This window comes from Chrysoperla carnea, chromosome 4 (genome assembly GCF_905475395.1).
Source record: "Chrysoperla carnea chromosome 4, inChrCarn1.1, whole genome shotgun sequence".
In the NCBI taxonomy this organism is placed as follows: domain Eukaryota; kingdom Metazoa; phylum Arthropoda; class Insecta; order Neuroptera; family Chrysopidae; genus Chrysoperla; species Chrysoperla carnea.
Window position 1 is genome coordinate 60,964,967 of NC_058340.1, and position 12,208 is coordinate 60,977,174.

Sequence of the window (12,208 nt, forward strand, 5' to 3'; positions counted from 1 at the left end):
TATTTTCTATGAGACGCAGCGTGGTGGAAAAAGGAAACATTTAAACAAGACGAAATTTTGCGCGATATTCTTTATAAATAGTCTCTAACCAATATTTTAAAATTTTTCCAAATTTAGCATAAATCTGTCGAGCTATTAGCTCAGTTGGTTAAGGCGTAAACAAAATTAATTTAATTAATAATTGTGATGGGCTGGCATAGTGCATGGTATATGCATGAAGGAGGTGCACTTGAGGAGCTGATAAATGAAATTATCAGCGGAAAGGTGATAAAACACATATATGGTACCACAATGGGCTGTATAGTCTAAGTGTGGTCTTCGTGGACAGCCAATATAACCTAACCTAACCTAACCTAGCATAAATCTTTTTGTATCATGTTACTCTACTAACTTAACCTCTTTGTTTAAGTTTTTGGGAAATCGTGGGACATAGGACAGAAAAAATTCAAAACAGTTATATAAATGACACTCTCACAATGATACATCAATATGCGACGGTGTGATATGATCTCATTTTTCTTAAATAAATCCATTAAATGTTTTTTTTTTTTTTCAAAAAGAGAAAACTTTTGTTTTACTTTTTCATTTTATCATGATTGAATACAAAAGATACTTCTTGATGCAATGCGTATTATTGTTTAATGCCATTATCTATAATCCAATATTGGATCCATTGAACACAAAAGTTTTTTTGTCTCTTTGTTTGATTAATATAATCGAATAAATACAACAGGAAAAGTTTTTATTAATATAATTATATATAATGAATCTCTTTGAACAGAATTTTTCGTTTGAAACTTGTGATGCGAATGCAGAGAGCATTCCAAGTCCAAGTTTTCGAACTCTTGGAAAATGATTGCACACTGGTACGTAAGATATCATGATTGTTTAATTTATTCAAAATTTAAGGATGAAATTTCTTGAAAAGTTATCAATTTTCAATAACTTTAATGTTAATTGATTAATCTTTTTTATGATTTGCAAAAACAAATCATCCTTTAAGTGGAATCATAAGAATGGAACTCCAAATTTTTGATAACTTTGGTCATTAAGACATACAGTTTGCAGTCAGAGCTTTTTTATAAAAAAAAAAATTTTCTTTCAAAGAACTTATAACAGCATCTAACTTTAAGGTAGTGAGCATCATATTGAAACCAGTAATTAATATGTTACAAGCGACGCCCCTAACCGATACTTTGATATTGCAGCTAGTTTTTTGACGATAAGGTTATCACTCTTCTTTGGAAATGAATGATTAATTGCGATAGGATCACCAAATTAGCCCCTAATAACATTTCTCTTTGGAGAATAATTACTTCGATACAAAAAATACGGCTCTGAATTCAAGCTTTGGTGAGGTTAGAGCGGTTATCCTGTTGTTGGACACTCTTAGACTAAGAGCTGCCTTGTGATATCGAAAAAAGGTTGGCCATCCTCGACCACTACTCCATGAACTATTGGAAGTCGTTTAAGAACTGCAGAAATGCTTTCACGACAACGGACTCAAGTGAGCCCATCTCCTCATAGCAAGAATTGAATAGTAATGAGACATATAGGTGCTCTAAAAAAGTTGTAAGTGTTGCCTGAAAAGATCATATCCACCACAGCATGTTTAAAATGTAATCAAAAAGAAACCTAATGATAAAAGAAACCTCAGCAAACATATTTGTAATTTTATTTTTATCAAAATTAAATTGAAACAAAAAAAAAAGTTATAGAATGAATGTACGTGATAGATGGATGGATGTATCACAGCAATAGCATTCATGTATCACTTACTTCTGAACTGAAAATAATATATATTTCTGTGAAATCATCCATTTAGAATTTTATTGGTTAATCGAACGTAAAATGATTGTGCATACAACTGTCGTTTAAGGATGATCATATAATGATGATTGTGAAGACCTCCCATTAATTGCATCATTGATAATACTGCCACAAAAACCATCACAATATTAGTATTCTCTATCTAATATTCTACAATATACAAATAGAAAATAATATAGGGTGTCACTTTTTTAAATATGCACACGAAAAATCAATATAAAAAAGTATTTCGAGCAATACGCTCCAATATTATTAATATTCCAATGATGGGAGCATGTAAGCTTTTGTTAATATGGCTCTGGAAAATCTTAAATTTCAATTCATTTAAAGGAGGTGCACTTCATAGGCGGAGTGCACTTCCTTCATGCATATACCATGGGTGTAGTGTAGTCCATCACAACTAATAATGAAATTAATTTTTGTTGCGACGGCGGGAATCGAACCGAACGGAATTGGTTACGCCTTAACGAACTGAACTATCAGAGCGATTCCCTTATTACATCAATGAGTATGAGAGAGTACATGTACTTTAAGCAATGTGTATAAAAAAGATACTATTATATATTTGGTTTTATGCTTGTATGTGATTGTTGCCATGACTACCTGGCCAATGAACATCGTTGAACCTAGTCTTTTTAGTTTATCCATAGCGTCTATAATCATAAACCAACAAACACTGCCAGGATTTAATAACTTCTAGTAATGAGTTCCCCTAGTGAATTTAGCACTTTTTTCTATGAAGACCAGGCGAAAAGCACTTGAATGTTAAAACTAATTACAGGCAAATAATATAATTTAAAATTATCCATATGTCACTTTCAAATTTTTAATTTTCATCAGATTCTTATAGAAAATACCTGATTATCTTCATCTTTTTTGTTTCGAAGTGTAACAAATATATAGCGTTATCTGTCTACTTCATAACTTCGAGTTACACTCTATACATTGAACCATACATACTTAAGAAGATAAATCTACTCTCGTAAACTTGAAATAATTGACAGATGATGATAAAATTTAATACTAAACTTATACAGGGGATTCAATAATACACTGACAAATTTCGGGCATAGGCTGCTTAACGCATAAAAAGAAGCAAAAATTGTATACCAACATACTAAAACTGATTAATGGTTCAAAGACTTTTCACTTTCAAAATATACGATCAATTTGAATTTTTGTTCTTTATGATTGAAGTTGAAAATGAAAAGTGTTTGACCATTTATACTTTTATTTTTCCTTAATGAAAAGTATCTCAAGGAAATAATTTATTTATCATTATAAAATTAAGGGTCAAATGTTTTGCTTCTTTTGATATGGACCTCGTGTCTAAACTTTACCAATGCATTATTGAATCATTCTTTATATATCAATAAATAGTTTTATGTTCACTGTTTTCAATAAAATGTTTGGTAAAATTGATAATAACACAAAACTGTTTTATAATGGGGTCTGTTTTTGATTCTATTTAATGAATTGTATTTAAAATGATTGATTAAAACGTAATTCCAATCAAGCTATTTTAATTATTCTAACCAGTTTATTATATTAAAGTGTTCTTAATTAATTATATTCAATAATATTATAAAGTATTTTGAAATTTGTAAACAAACACTTTTATTAACCGACTTCAAACAAAAACGGAGGAGGTTATCAATTCGGCTGTGTTTTTTTTTTTTTTGTTTGTTTGTTACCTCAGAACTTTTGACTGGGTGGGCCGATTTTGATGATTCTGAGCTGGTGTTTCCCGTGTGGTCCATTTCCTTTTCAGTTCAGTTCTGACAACGGCATCCATGAGAAAACCATAAAAGTCTTAAATTTGCATTAAGTATGCACGACAAGAGGACAAATAACTCAATATCACGCCAACCGATTTCGATAATTCTTTTTTTAGTGACAAATTAGTTAGTTTACTTCAGATTCACTAAAAAACACAAAATAAAAAAACTTTTAACAAAAAGAAAAACGATATCAAAAGAAAAATTTTTCCAAAACAAATTAATATGCACTAAAAAGTGAAAAAATAACGATAATATATTGTAGTTATAATTATTGTTATTTTTGGAGTCGGTGTCAGCCAAGCTAATGTAGCAAACTGTTCTGTCACAGATGTTTCCTTGACTGATACCGACTCCAAAAATAACAATAATTATAACTACAATATATTATCGTTATTTTTTCACTTTTTAGTGCATATTAATTTGTTTTGGAAAAGTTTTTCTTTTGAAGTCGGTTTTCTTTTTGTTAAAAGTTTTTTTATCCTAAATATGTACCAAGAACAATTCATTTAAAATCAATTAATATTTTCCACTATTCAATTTTTCTTTACAAAGCCCTTTCTAACACAAGATATTTCTTCAGCTGTGAATTTCTATTATTAACTTGTTACAAAATGTCTATCAATAAAATTTCGATTTTCTATAATTGTAACATAATTTTGACCAAGAATTAACAAGTCAAAAACGTGTGTAGGCATAATCTCTACACAAATTAAGTAATTTGTGGAGGAACAACACTGACCCTTTTTCTTGTTATTCCAACTTTTTTGTCTAAACAAACGGAATCTTTCTTAAGTACAACAAGTTGAAGAGAATGAAACAAAAGTTCATATGAGCATGCCCACAAACCATCATTTCCAAGCTACAAGGAGGTCATATGATTGCTAATGCCTCTAGCAAAATAAAAAATTGGTCTTCAGATAATGCCTTCAAACGTGTACCTGAAATGGTATAACCAAATTTCACAAAAAAATTTTTATGGAATAAATAAATAAAAATTTGTTATCTTTTTGTAAGCTTTTAAGGCGGATATTCATGAATCTGAAGCAAGCGTTTCCATTAAAACCATGCTCCGTAGTAAAAATTGCAACTCTCTCAAAATTATCCTTAGTCAGTGTCTCAGTGTCGTTGGACCACTTAAGGACAATATACAAATGAAATAAAAATATCTGCTCGGAGACGATAGACATAATACGATACCATAAAAAATAAAACAAACTTCATATACTTTACTCTAAAGCTTATCTTTTTTTTGGTAAAAATGATATTTTTGTATTCTGCATTCATTATAATTAAAAAAAAATATGATGTAGGTAAAGAACCTAAAAATCCTACCCAATTAACTTTTATAAAAAAAAATATAAACAATATTTGATAAGAATATATCCATTATCACTTGAACCTATTTTGTCTAAACATTTTATCACCATTGTCTTTTGCTTAATGAATTTATTTTTTCTAATTTTGGGGAAAAAAATCTGTCAAGAATAATATGATTTAGTATTATAGTAATTACTAATTTTAGAAGAATGTCAGGATTGTATACTAGAATTAATATCTAGAAAAAAAAATGGTCATAACTTCTAATTAAAAGAATAAAAAACTTTTTCTTGACAGTCAAAATACAGTGTGTGTAAGAATAAGGTGATATACTATTACTGTATATCAAGAAGAAGGCCTGGTGTTAAAACATCAGTATTTCTCGAGTATTAACTTGCATACATTTTTGGGACTTATTTATAGTGCAGGCGCCGGATGTGGTTGAGAATACAATATATGAAGACTGCATTTTGACAATTGATTACTGTTCAGAAAAGCTTGCAGATTTATATTTCGGATGGTGCCAGAAATTCTATTGGTCTAACTTTTGTATGTCTGTCCCCTCCACAAACATGTCATTATTTAAATTAAGTAAATGGTACCTGAAGTTTGTTTGGTCATTTATTGTTAAAAAGGCCCCTTGTAATTTTTTCTTTCTCCGTTTTATCCAAAAATTACTCCATTTGGTCTAAAATGTGGTCCTCATATTTACCACACTGAACCCCGGCTTGCGCCCGCTCTATTACAACAAATCAAAAATTTTGGTGAGCGTACACCTCAGGTTCTAGTCTAACAACACTGCGAGAGGGTGTTTTTGAGAGAACTGCGCTTTTTATGTTATGAATTTCCTTTTGTTCCACTTTTCGTGGAAGCATCGGAGAAACGATAACTTTCCTATTCGATTAAGGAAAATAGGAAATATTCTTGAAAAAGTTTTTGTCTTTGATTTCGACTTCTGAAGACCTTCCTGAAAATTAAAAAAAAAAAACAGTTTCGTACTTGAGACTAGAAATAATTGTTACTGGTCAGTTGATATGTTCAATTATTGATACAATCAAATCCCTAGAAAAAACTAACCAAATGATTGGCCGTATTGTGATTGGTGGATGGATTTTCAACATATTTCGTTTCTCTCCTCTTTTGCGGCATCACTATGATAAATACACAATGAAATAAGTTTTTTGGTAAAAATTATAAATAGTATTGCAAACAGATGTGAAGGAAAAAAAAAACAGCCTATCAAATTACAATCATAATTCTAGGTTAATTTATAACTAATTTGTAACATATTTGTAACAATCATTTGGTTCTCACATAATTTGTTTACTTTAAGTGAAATGGACTAATGGAATCCAAACAACCCTCCCATTCTAAAAAAAAAAGCAGATTACAGTAAATTTAAAATCAGTGTGTAACGAGAAAGATAAAAAAATTCATAATTTTGGTTACGAGACAAAAAATACTGTTACATAATGCTTGTTTTTAAAAATAAAAACAAATAAATTAATGCAGGCAAAAAAATTTTTTTTAACATTCCTTGAAAATCTTAGTAAAAATGGAATTAGGTTGGTAATACTAAAAGCATAATAGCGTTTTTAAAATTATATTTTTGTTCCTATTATTGCTACGTACACTCTCGACAATAAAATGAAGCCGAATAGAAAAATTTGCGTATTTTTTTCTTCCGAAATAGTTCTTCTGAATAAATCGTCAAGCCAAGTTGTATTCAAATTAGATTCCAATTTGTATATTTCTTGGCAAAAATAAAATATGAGTTTAAAAAACTATGAAGATTTGCTTATTTAACCAAGTTAAAAAGCGTGAGGTGTTCTCTACATTATTGTGATAATATAAAGCTTTTTATAAGATAACTATACACAACTAAAAATTTAAAGGAAAATTTAACACAAAATTTTATCGTAGGCTCAAAGAGTTGTATCTCTGCGAAAAAACATCGAAATTCGAATCGATGTTAACATGTACTTTCTAGTCTTTGAATCTATTGCTAAAAATTTGTATCGTTCCATACCGCTTTGCACGGAGAGTTGAAAGGGTGAAAAATATTATCCCTAAATTTTAGATAAAGTTTAGAAGTGTGAAAAATTTTAAAAATTAATTTACAACAAATTTGTTAACTTGAAAATAAGAATACAAATTTCCCTACGAGATTTTTGGACCCAAATATTCACTCTCCAAGCAAAATTGGCAGTTCAGATCATTCAACACTCGGAAATTCGAATGTTTTTTTCTGCAATTTATAGATAATTTGGTATTGTATAAGAAGAGAAATATATACATTTTTTATTTCTTAAAACTATTTTATCCAAAACCTGGATCGGTTCTTCCAAAAATTTATTTTGTTGATACAAGGTTCAAAAAATTATATATCATGTCAAATTTTTTGTATTTCTATACAAAATTTCACATTTTCAGATTATAAGGGTATACATTTTAGTAAAGTCGTTATGTACTAAAAGATGTTGGTTGGACCGGATTCTATTAACATTGTGTGACGTTTGTTTGAGAATGGGTAAAGAGATGTTTGGTGACACCCGCTGTGTACGACGTTACATAAAGTCATGAGACTTATACAAAATCTTAGAGTATCAAAAAGATATAGAACTTAATACAATTTTTAGTCACTTTACAAAAAGACCTTTCTATTTGCCGTTTACTTGATAAATGCACATGGTAACCTACTGTTCTGTATCTAAACCACATTTAACTCATCATATTTCTACAGTTTCTTTTAAAATTGGTGTAATTTCCTAATTGAAAGAGCTGATTCATATTTTACGATTACTTGATTTTTGTCAGCGAAAGATAGTTTTGATAGTTTAGTCAAAAATAAATCATGAAATTTGAAAAAAGTTAAAATATATGTAAAAATATACTTAAATATTCTGATTTCGAGCCATAAAAGCACATTTTTTTTTTTAAATATTAAAATTAAAAATCGTAATTTTTAAACTGTATATCACGTGATCTAAAACGCGGGTAAGCCCTGCTGTGATGTCATAGCGGTATGAGTCATATACCATCAGTTAGTTCAGTGTAGACAGCCGGGTATAATATATACATAGATAATAAGTATTCATATTTATTATAATCAGATGTCTATGAATATATCTGTCAAACTTATTAGTGTTATTTCGTATAGTGATACCCATATTACGTCATCAAATTGGATGCTCGCGTTTTTGACAGTATTTTTCCGAAATAAATTTTTGGTGGCTTTTTATTAGCAAAATCAACATTTTGAAGTATTTTTTTAAAAATAGTGGAATACCCTATTATAGATGATACCCGTTAAGATGTTGTGTTTATTGATAGTACTCGTAGGGTAGATGAATAATATTAGATATCAGAAGAAGATTATACATATTAGTCTGAATTACGTAGGGTAGGCAGTGTCTTTCTGTCTATATGTAAAGCACACTACTGTTTCTTCCAATGTGGTCTGATAGACTACGTTGTACTATTATACAACTCTATATTTTGCATTTAAATATCAAAGATACTCATGCTATATCCTTTATGATAACATTTTAAAATTACAATTTATAGATATGGTTTATAGTAAGTATATCCTTATAATATTCTCAATCTATACAACATACACCATAACATCCAACCACAATTTAAATTATCCATGTTTATTTGTAAAATACACCACCTATGATGATGTATAAAATACAAGTACTAACTTAACTATATACAGTACAAGAAAGTGTTGATATTCTAACGAGATATACTGCTGGGCAATAGATGAGAAATTGAAATAAATTTTTTGTTGCATGTTTATTTCTTGGTACCTAACAACATGCATTATGATTATTATTATGATTATTAATAATTATATTTGTTCTTATGGAAAATATTATTAATTAAATCTCACAGACATTTATCTAATAAATGTAAATAGTTTTTATTTAAATAATACAAAAAGTTGTTTTATCTGAAACTATTCATTTTGGTAATTCAATTCCTAAGATAAATTGTTTTGGAAGAAAGATGAAATATCATATCTGTTTAACGCCATGCATTTAAACCGATATTTATGGGGGAATTGACATAATATCACCATTTTCAGCCAAAAAAATTTGGTATATATGGTGAAATAATAATTACAGCCACTCCTACGCTTATGATTAAGGTGTTGTATATGGCCGAGCCCAAAAATTCAATTTTATTGGCTTAACTCACCTTTGAGTATATCTAATTGTGTTCATCGTCTCTTTTTTCGAAATCAATGCGATTTTTTATCAGAAAATTAGTTTTATTTGGATTATTTCTAGCTATATATTTAATGAAAAACTAGTTCATTCGACGATTTAAAGATTATAAGCTATAAACAAATATTTTTTTTGGAAAATTAATATAACACGCACAGTGCAATTTTTAAAAGTGGAATATTTTTTAAAATTTTTGAACTAAAGAAAATCAATGTTCAAGCGCATTTCTATGACTCAAAAACTTCATCAAATATTGATATTGTAGAAAATTTATTCAGAAAAAAAAAGTATTAGACAGAGTAAAAAAGATTTTTGCACGTTTACGCGATTTACACTCCATGTAAGTAGAAAGGGATAGTCTTATAATACTTACTCTAGATAACACAATTAAGCAAAAAGAACTTCCAGTGTATTAAGTAATTTATACTTCCTCGGTAATTGTTCTATCAACATTCAGTCGCTTGTTATAGCTGTTATGAATGGTTATTCTACGGCTATAAACCGTCAAAAATGCGTCTATAAACCTTCAAAAACTGCTTTTCATTATTATATTAAATTATTTCCCTGGTCAAAAATATTAATCATCCATAGCCAGTCATTGTTTGTTCAACTTTCAAAAAATTTTTACAGAAACACACTCGCTATCCTAAACAAATAATGTGCTTACACTCAATACGTTAATAAATTAGTATCTCTTTTAAAATTATGTCAAGAACAAGCATATATTATTTTTTTATTTTTTTTTAAAGAGCCAATATATGTCCGGTACAGATGTTCCTACCTATCTAAAAAAGCAGATTGGTTTTTAAATAAATGTTAGTTCTTCATTTAATACTAGGGTTCCGCAACTCAACTTGTTCTAACAAATTCCCACATGTATATCCGTTAGTATGTATATCAAATATGAAGCGATGAGATAATCAGGTCGTGTTTACTATAAATATGCATTCTCATCCGATTTTGATACATATTTCTTCCCCCAGCAAACCCTTCATTTGATGCTCATAATATGGGAACGCATTTAAAAAAATAAGGTGCCATCATGGGCAGTCTGCTATATTGGAATTAGAATGACGTCATTTAGCTTACCATGGTGCTCTGTCATCCAAACTAAACGTATATGCAAAGGTTCAGCTCAATCGATTGAGGAAAGTGCTTTCAAATTAAGGTGCAAGATTTGATCCAAACATGAATACATAGATACAAACTTTGCAAGGTCAATAGAAGCTTGTAAAATTGCTAATTTTCTACTTATATCTCAAATATTAAATAATTGAAACAGAAATTATTTAAAAATCAATCATAGCCATACTTACAACATATTTTTATTCTCGTTACATACCAACCGATATGTTTTAAATGATTATCACACGGTATATTTTCAACTCTACACTATATGCAAATTAAATAAAACGAAACAAACATAATCTATATCTACATCCGTATGTAGATAAATTGTGTAACAAATAAGAATAAGATGGTACTTTATTATTCGAGGAAGTATATGAGTAAACTATTTTCTAAATGATTTATTTTGAGTTAAAATTTAACAAAGAAACTGTTAAATCTACTTTATATACTAAAATATTTGTATATCTAAACAATATTTTCTTTTTGTTCCAGGTCAGTATTTCAAACAAATCTTTTCGAAGTTATAAAGGTAAAATTTTATGATTTTAAAAGTCTTCCTTTTTACAAAGTTTTCCAATAGAGCAGCAAAGCTTTTCCTTTATGAAGCATAAGGAATTTATTTAAGTTTATTGTCAGATCTTTTTTTACCGACTATCAAGGAGAGCTTATGGTTTTTGCCTTTTGTTTCTTGAACGTATTTGTGTATATTGTTCAAATTTTAAAAAAAATCAAGTTTTAAACGTACGTAAATTTATTTCTCTGAAAAATTAAATGAAAATAAAATACAGTGCAACCTCGATATAACAAATCTGAAGGGAACCAGTAAATATTCGTTATATCAAGTAATTCATTAAACTGAGGTTTGTAATATTGAGGTTAAGTTGGTCTAAAATTCGTTATAAAGAGGAAAAAAATGTCGGAACCTCTCGCGACATGAATTACATACTATGAAGCATACTAACTGTCATATATTGGTGGGACTTTATACGTTATATAAAGGTTTTGAATTGACGAATTTCGTTATTTAGAGGTATTTAAATTTTTTATTATAGTTGAAAATTCGTTATAAAGAGACTGTTTGCAAAAAATATTCGAAATGTAGAGGTATATTTTATATTGACTCTTATGGACAATTCAAGGGGATGGCGAAAAATTTGTTAAATCGAGGAATATATATTAAGGTTCGTTATATTAAGGTTGCACTGTATAACCCATGTTAATTGGTGATAATGTAGCATTCTATAGGTGAAAGAATTTTTAAAATCGGTTAATTAGTGAACTCAATTTGGTTTGTATATATTTTCATACAAACTTTCATCCCCTATTTCATCCTTTTAGGGGATGAATTTCGAAAAGTCCTTTCTTAAATGACACCTACAGTATAAAATTAATATCTTCTCGAAACTTCTATCATTAGCGATTTAGGCTGGACGTCGATATTTTAGTCGCAACATTGCCTATTGTCCCTCCAAATTCCATGTTTCTGATTTTAAATAATATACAAAAGGAATCATTTAGAAAAAAAAAAAATCGGAGCTGTTATTGAGGATTCCCTAAGAATGGCTATTTTATGTATTCCTTTATCCGATTATAATTCATTTGACTGCATATTAATTTTACAATATTGTATTTCGTAAATATCGATTATTACCTTCGTTATTAATTACTAAATGTAAAAACTTACAGCCATCTAACGGCCGTTGAAATAATATAGGGTCGTTCAATAAGAGTGAAGCATTTTCTTCGAATATAAGAAAAATAATTCAACTTATCAAAATAAATCGTGCCTTATTTTGTAACTTACATATTAAAACTATGTTGTGAGAATAGTTATGAGCAGGAATGGACGAGTTATTTTAAGTCGAAGTCACCATTGTTATAACTTTATTGTGTGTCATAAACTTTATTGTGTGT